This window comes from Otolemur garnettii, unplaced genomic scaffold, assembly GCF_000181295.1.
Source record: "Otolemur garnettii isolate 467f Iridium unplaced genomic scaffold, OtoGar3 scaffold00143, whole genome shotgun sequence".
In the NCBI taxonomy this organism is placed as follows: Eukaryota; Metazoa; Chordata; class Mammalia; order Primates; family Galagidae; genus Otolemur; species Otolemur garnettii.
The window spans coordinates 2844432-2853149 of record NW_003852538.1 but is presented as its reverse complement, the minus strand read 5'-3'; the positions used below and the strand labels follow the sequence as shown (position 1 = coordinate 2853149).

The window sequence follows — 8718 nt, the reverse complement described above, 5'->3', positions numbered from 1 at the left end:
GATCAAACCTACAGAGTACTTTCTCCTCGGTGCCCTCAGACACCAGGCATTAATATTAAAACATTTTCTCCCACACAACTGAAACACAAATTTGGCACCAGAAGGTTACAAACTTGCCTTTGATTTAAGGGAGCACTATTTAAAAGTCTCTGAGAAAGTTTGCCATCCTTAAGAGCCACGGGGCTGCCCTTAACGCCTCAGGAGATTTGCACTTCTCATAAGTACCTGGTACAGCATCTCCCCATAAATCCTCATCCCAAGGACAACATCTGTGACTCCACCTCAACAGATTTCTAAAGACAGCTCAAAGGAATGTATTAACTCACTCTCTAACCTTGAGCAAACCAGCATATGCCTGCAGGAACCGTGTAGCTTGAAAATCCAGAAATATATTCCAGGCTCTTATGCATTATAATAAAAAGAGAGCTGAAGACTCCCAGCTCGTTACAGTAAAATGTCCTGAAAATTCTTTCAGACTATTTTTACCATGTATCTGTGGGAAAGTGCTGCATAAACTAATTACAAGCCATTTGGATATGAATTTTTAAATAATTTCATGCAGAAAGGTATAAACCAAGAGGGCTCCACGGTGATGTTTTTTGTATGTTTCAAGATGAGCATTTGCTGATGATGACGACAAGCAGATAATTAGACTCCCCAGCCTCCGAGATGGGAGAATGTCTTCTGGGGATGGCCAGGAAGCTCCTGCAAGGATTCACTCGGAGTCACTGCTCAGAATACCCAACCACCCACCTGGCGGGAAAGGCTGAGAGGATCACCAGAGCTAATTCCAATAGCCTTTGGTCAATGGCTAAAGATTGGGAGCAAACAGCCAACGATAAATCTTATTTTGCAATAAACATTTTTATCACTTCCAGGATTTCATAAATATTTAATTTTATTCCTTTTGCACACACATTCTCGTGGCTTAACAAAAGGAAACTGCGAGTGTAATCACGTGTGTCTGCTTCTCCCCGATGAGTTGGACACAAACCCCTGAAGAGTCACACTCTGTCCCTGTCTGGTGAGTTCAAGAAGCAGCACTAGAACCAATGCTCTAGTATTATCAATTCTCGTGATTCCATTACAAAGCAAAACTCGTGAAGAAAAATATTTATGCTGAGATGATACAGTGCTTTAGAAAAAGAAAAGTGTAGGAGGGATTGAAGAAAGAATTCTGAAACTAAACACGCTTCATAAAGCCAGAATTTATAAAGCAGTAGATGTTGTGAGAGGGGTCCAGGGTCCTTAAGCAGGTTCAGCTGAGGGGAAGTGGTCCTGCCATCTGCATAGCACAGTGGGAAGACGGGGACCAAATGTCTAGTCTGCCAAGGGATTTCTCATGAAAGGCGCCCAAGTCAGTCCTCAGTTCCATTCATGAGAGATCAGCACCCTACACTTTTGAGCAACCAGCAATCAAAGTAGGAAAAATAGTGTCTCATCTCGCCAGGGGCAGGGCGCAGTTGCCTGTCACATGTCAGACTATTTTCTGCAGCAGGTGAAGAGATGATGAACTCGGGTCCTGCCGGGGAATCTCAACCGAGGTGCAAGGAAGCCGCCCGGGAGACACCAGAGGACTTCGGGTACAAACTGCTGGCAGCAGTGCTGCCCGGAGCAGAGCCTGCCATGCGTGTGTAAACACGGTTACGGTTTTTTTAACAATAGTGTTCTCCAGATGTCTATCCAAAAGGAAGACATGAAGGTTATGTTCACCAGTTTGATGAGAGTACTTCAAAATGTATATGAGAACAGCACACTGTACCCCATGATTGCATTAATGTACACAGTTATGCTATAAGAAATAAAACAAACAAACAAACAAACAATAGTGTTACCATTCTGGAAACCAGGCTTCAAAAGTGCAGGGGGCAGAAAACAGACACTAAGGTTTGAAATGTTCCATAATTTGCTTCTCCACCATTATCATGTTTCCAATGGCTATTGTACTTGATGTCCAGTATTTATACTATGTCTCAGATTTATAAGTTATCAAACAATTCCATTATAATGATTTATTAATTATATTACACGTATTCATTAACATCCATGAGTATGACTGGGGACTGCTGGCCAATACCTGCGCACTTCTGAGAGTGACCAACGTCGCCTCCAGACATGAGTCCTCATGCTTGTTAACAAAATACTAATATTTTACAAGAAATAATGGCCATTTTATTCTTTAAAATGGTTTGCGAACTAAATTCTAATAACCTATCCTTGTTAACTCTCTGTAAATGACTGGATCTTTAACACGATACCCTATGATGGTAATTTTAAAATTATGTTACACAGGCTTAAAAAGTATGTCATGGTATTAACAACAGCAATTTGTTATGTGCTCTGCATAATTGAATTTTCCAGGAAACTGGTGACTAAATTTAAGAATATAAATGAAGTAACCGCCCAGGGCAAGGAAGACAATGGCAGTGGTGATGATGCCAGTGGTAACCATGGTGGTGATCGATCTCTGGAACTCAGGAATATGCACAAGTCTTTCAAATAATTTAAATATATTTTTAATATTGTTAGATAAAATATCACATAAATCCACAATCCAGTGATGTGTACTTTTATAGCTTTTAAATTTTACTCAGAACACGTAATACTTCTAATATCTTTAAATATTCAATCCAGTAATTATACACCCTAATGTAAATCTTCTAATTTTCTAGTTTTTATCCTATAGTAAGCTGGCAAATAATTTCAGTAAGAACTTTTACCTTATCTAGGTGCGAATTCCACTCCTGAGAAACCTCAAATCTCTCCTCTCCCCAGTTGTAGAATGAGCCAGGGCAGTGACAACAGCTCTCGGGCCGGGAGCCCACCCACTCATTCACATGGTTTTTCTTGCTCTCATTCTCTTATGTTTAAATCTTTAATGGATTTTCATAGTAATATTTCACTCTCCTAATGTTATTTTCTATATGATGAAATTATAAGATTTTACATAATTATTGTAAGCCACATTAATTCTTTCTTCTTTGATGCTTCCATAATATTTTATTCACAGCACTCATAAACTCAATAGGTAATTATCTACCAAGTATCTTCCCTGCTAGATTGTGAGCTCACGGGAAGCAAAGAGTTCATTTTCAGAACGTGTTCTCTAAAGATGCTTTACTAAAATGAAAACACAAAACAAACACAAACACTCAACAACAAAAGTATCCAGGCATTTCAGTCACTCACTTTGAAGTGCAAGTCATAACACAATGTAACTTATAAAGCAATACATTAACTGATGTATATAACAAGGAAAATTATTATGAAATGCAATATGTAATTGTGGAAACAGTACCATTCCACAGAGCAGCTTATTAAATAACACAACATTACCAGAACCCATGTATACAACAGAGTAGAGCCTGCCTTAGGGATCTGAATAAAAGGGGGGGAATAATATTCTGTCACTGGAAGCCCCAAATTCGAAAAGATGTTAAAACTCTATAAATTAATTTATGAAGCCAATGAATATCCAGTATCCAGAGGGTCTTTTTGTTTTTGTTTGTTTGTTTTAGAGATGAGGACTTGCCCTGTTCCCCATGGAAGATTAGAAACCCTGAGATCAACCATCTATTCACCTCAGCCTCCCCAGTAGGTGGGATTATAGGCACATAACACCTGCATGGCTACAGCAAGATTTTGCACTGGAATGTGTCAAGCTGACTATAAAATTTATATGGAAGCATGTAAGATTTTAAATAAGAACAAGATAAAATTTTGTCAACTGCAATATACCACAAATCTAAATTTAAACTATTTACAACAATATGGTACTGGTGCTGAAAGAGAGAGAACTAATTAAACTAAATAAAATTAATTCCCTAAAATATGATCATTTTCATTAAGATAATGGTATCATTTTAAATCCATGGATAAATAAAGCCCTTTATATAAATAGGATTGGAATAACTGCAATAAATCTATTAATGTTAAAGAAAATTATCACATGTCAATCTGTATATAAAAATTGATTAGAGAAGAAAAGATTAAGGAGATAGATGTAAAACAGAATAATGTTTACATAAGAAATAAAATACTTTCAAATTATTCAGATAAGAAAGTCTTTATGTGAAACTGAACCAGAAAACTATAAAAGAAATAATTTGACATTTAAGTTAAAGCCCTTTAATTATAACATACACCACAAAATAAAAAAAGAAAAACCAATGACATAATATTGGGAGAGAATACTATGAAATATATGCTATAAAACTTTAATATTCAAGACATTCAAATATGTCAGAAAATATAGAAATTAAAATATGTTTGCCCATTTTCTATTTGGCTTTAACTTTTTTTTCTTAACCAGGTGATAATTCACATACCAAAAAAAATATACAAAAATAGCAAATGTATACAAAAGGATGCATAACTTAATTTAACCAGTAATGAATAACTCTTTAAAAATACTTTTGCTACCAGAATGTCAAAAATTAAAAATAATGTATATATTGTGGTTTTTAATGGAGAATTTGAAGGAACTGGACGCTTTTATACCTGGCTGATGAAGGATAAAACTGAGAAGACAATGAAATACAATTTATAATATTTACCAAGATATTCTACTCATAGAATCCAAAATTCCATTTATAGAAATCCATTCTTTAAAAAGAAGAAGCACAAAAAATGACTGTTCCAGGATACTTACTGTAGTCTTGATTATAATAGAGAAAAAAGGAGCAGAAATGAAAAACTCTCCAGACTTCTTTTTATAAGAACACAATGTATCTCTTTTCCTTTTTAAAAAAAAAACCTAAACTGTATAGAGTTGTAAAGAAGAAAATGGCTATATTGACATCACCAAATATTAATGTCTTACATGTGAGGAGGATAAAGGGGGGCGGGGGTGGAGGGAGCAAAAGAAAATTCCTCATTGCATTTCTTGTTCTGTTTTAATCTTTTATAATTAGAACATATGCATGTAAGTTTACATATTTTAAAAAGAATTCCTAGGATGCATTTACTTAATTCCACAAGAAAAACAACAAGAAAGTTTATAGTATATATCATTAATGGTTATCAATGAATGCAACAAACATATAATGGCACCATCCTGTACCAAAGACGTGGTGGGTGTTGCATAAGGAGGAGGGGACAAAGCCCTCTTCTCTGTATCATCCAAAAGTCATTAGAAATACAGAGACATGAGCAACAAGGTGACAACCTGCTCTAACACAGGTCCCTAGAAGATAACCTCACTCTTTCTGGGGAGGACGGGTCTCCTCTAACACGAGTCCTCAGAAGATGACCAAACTCTTTCTGGGAAGGACGGACAGGACTTCAGTGATGGAAGACGGAACAATATTTTTTCTTTTTAGATCAATGAGCATATTCTCACATTCTCACAATGAGGATGAGGGTAGAAAGGCTTCTCGTGTAATGTGCACTCTGACTTGAGGTCCTGGACTCTGCCTCTCAGTGTTTGGTGCTAAATCATTCCCAGCCCCGTTACAGCTGTGTAGCCTTAGCTAAGACACTAACTCTCTTAACCTCCATCCCTCAGCTGTGAACCGGCAATAATAGCCACTCCCACAATCACAAGTTTACTGAAAACACTGAAGGAGCTCCTTCACAAAAGCCTCAGTGCTGTGCCTGATACATAAGAATTTAATAAATATTTGCTATTCTTCTACTTGTTCTCTTTAAAGAAGACAAGGTGTGCATGATATGTTTAGGACACATACAGGAAGTCCACACAAACTGAACAGCACAATTCCACCTGCCAGGGTGTGGTAAAATATGACCATCCTATGGCTGGTGACAGTCACTGTGTTGTCACTGTGGTTTTCATTCCCTCTAATTATCTTTCTGCACCCATTAAGTGCTCCCACTTTAGTGGGATAAATCCCTTAACTCCAAATAAGTACCAAGCATTTGCCTGGACAATCTGATTTTATATTTATGTACTCCCACATTAACAGTAAAACTACTTCTTGCACAGTAAAACAATAAGAAGTATATATTCAATGAGATTTGCATATTTTTTCTAGTGAATTTCCACACATGATAATGAAATTATTTACTTCAAACTTTTAAGGCTTCTGAAAGTGATTGCAAACAATGTTTTGCCTTGGTGAACAAGGAATCTAATTTTCTGAAGAAAACATACTCTAAAATTAAATAAAATGTTCCATTTTTAAAAGCAACGTAACCTCTGTAAGTTGACCAGGGGGCCTACAGTGCTGATATGTACGTGGTACGCGTCCCTCCTGTGACAATCAGCTCAACTTGAGGAGGAGGTGAGGTAGGGAGGTGGTCACTAGGGGACACTACTGTCATCTCCATCATTTACTGCAGGTCAGTCAGAAGATGCCTTCCCTGGTCTTCAGGGTCTTTGGTCTTTAGATTATCACTGCACATTTGCTTTGTTACCATCACTTCAAACCCTTAAGGAGCCGTATGAACTAAGTTTCAAAATCCCCCAGTCTTTCTATTTTGCCTGGCTTTTTAACTACATATTAAATAAATAATATTACTGCTAAGAACCAGCCTGGGGACAAAGTGCTCTGCTCAGGGGCACTGACTCTGCGGCCAGACTACCTGGACCCAGGCCTTGGCCCTGGCCCTGGCCATTGTCAGCTGCATGACTGTAGGCAAGTCACATGACCTCCCTGAGTCCCCATTTCCTCATTTTTTAAGTGGAAGTAACAGTACTATAGATTTATATATCTGATAATGTCATTGTGAGAATTAGACAAATTACTATATATAACACAGCCCAGCCACCATCTTGTGCCTTGTGTTTGATAATTATTAGCCAATGACATTAGTTCTCCCTGAATTCCTAGCCATTTCTGCAGGGCTCTGAACATTTGCTTTCTCTCTCTCTTTCTCTCTGGAATATAACATTAAGTACTCTCTGACTTTCTGGACTCTCTAAACTTCCATGTCAAAATAATCTTTCTGGCATACCTAATGCTTTCTTCAAAGTGTTCATATTTTCCTTCAGAGCAAAAGCTACATCTGAATCATTATCTCCACATATCATTGTCTCAGCAGGACTTTCTCCATCTCTATTATTTCTACATTTTTCCCAATAAAATGGTGCTGCAGCCTGGCATAGGCCTTGTTCACCTTTGCTAGAAGTGAAGCCCAACTCTCACTAAACTACATTCACCTGGTATGTTTTCTTTAGAAGTTTTCTTGTTGGTACATTGCTCTTAGACTGGCCATTCCATTAGAAAGCAAATTTGTGCCCACAGTTCTACAGAATGCCTGGTTAGAAGGAGGCACTAATAACACAGCCTCGCTCACCAAACGAACAAAACAGTAATGATGGTTCTTGAATTCCTCACTGGTAGTAAGGAGGGCAAAAGTCAGAGATGTTTTATGAAACAGAAAAGCATCTGAAATGTCTTCTTTGTCCTGCTGTGTGTGTTCTCCCCTCCCATTACTTAATCCACAAAAGTGATTTCTGTAACTTCATCCAAACTTTGCCTTTGCTGCAGTCAAAGTAATTATCAAGCCTTCCAAATATAAGTTCACTACATAGATGGGTTAAAATGCCGCAGAGTGTGATATGCCTTTTAACATATAGAAGAGAATTGAACTTGATTGCATACATAGACTATAAAAAAAGTTTCAGGTCCCACATATGAAACAAGGCCTATTGCTAAGATAGATTATGTGATCACATCAGCACACACGTAACTAACTAGTTTCACGTAAGTACCTTAGAAGGGCAAGTGTCAAATCACAATAGCAAAGTAGGTTAGAGAGTCACCCTCAAATCTTAATTTGTAGCTTGGAAAGTTGGATTATTAACATTGAAAATGCACTTGGCTGTGAAACAGTACTAATATATAAAGGACAGAGTTTATTTTACCATCGTATCTCAAAATTGAATAGCTTGAGTTTATGATCAGCATCTCATCTTTCAATGACTGCTTAAAAGAATAACTGATTTTAACATAAATTGAATTATGAATGTAATACAAATATCACCATAACTAGCACAACTAAAATATCTGACACAAGTTTGATATATATTTTGTCCAGAATAGTTTTATCCAGTGGAATATTTATTTCTGTCTTGCAGCACAAGCTTCCCATCATGAATCACGTTTTAAAAAACTAAAAAAATGCACTGCTCTATGTACCAAGAAAAATTGCTAATATTTGAAGATTTTTTTTCTGACAAAAATTAAATATGGCACAATGGTCATTTTGTAAGATTCATTAATCGACAAGACATTATTAATCTTCAGAGTGTTAACTTGAACTTACATATAAATTAATCAAGCTTCTGATTTGGAAATAGCCTGTGGCTATTACTGATGGAGAGTTTGGGACACTAATCATAATTCATATCCAACCAAACACAAAGAATATGAGATAGAAATTTTCTTTCTTATTTCTTAAATTCAAGAAACATACAGTATTTAGTTTCACAGAGGAAGGTGTATAGTACTTGGTTGTGAAATAATACAAAATATTAAAAGTGTTAGAAGCGTTTATTGTGGGGGCTCAATGCCGATAGCTCAGCGGCTAGGGTTCCAGCCACATACACCGGAGCTGGTGGGTTTGAACCCAGCCCAGGCCTGCCAAACAACGACAACTACAACCAAAAAATAGCCAAGAGTTGTAGTCCCAGCTACATGGGAGGCTGAGGCAAGGGAATCATTTAAGCCCAAAGTTAGAGGTTGCTGTTAGCTGTGATGCCACAGCACTCTACCAAGGGCGACATAGTAAGACTCTGTCTAAAAAAAAAAAAAA

General features: G+C 37.0%; 1 protein-coding gene across 1 annotated transcript in view; it reads right to left on the bottom strand.

Moving 5' to 3' along the window:
• TRHDE (thyrotropin releasing hormone degrading enzyme) overlaps positions 1 to 8718 on the bottom strand; it is a 422821-nt gene that overhangs the window by 81291 nt on the left and 332812 nt on the right. The window lies entirely within an intron of this gene.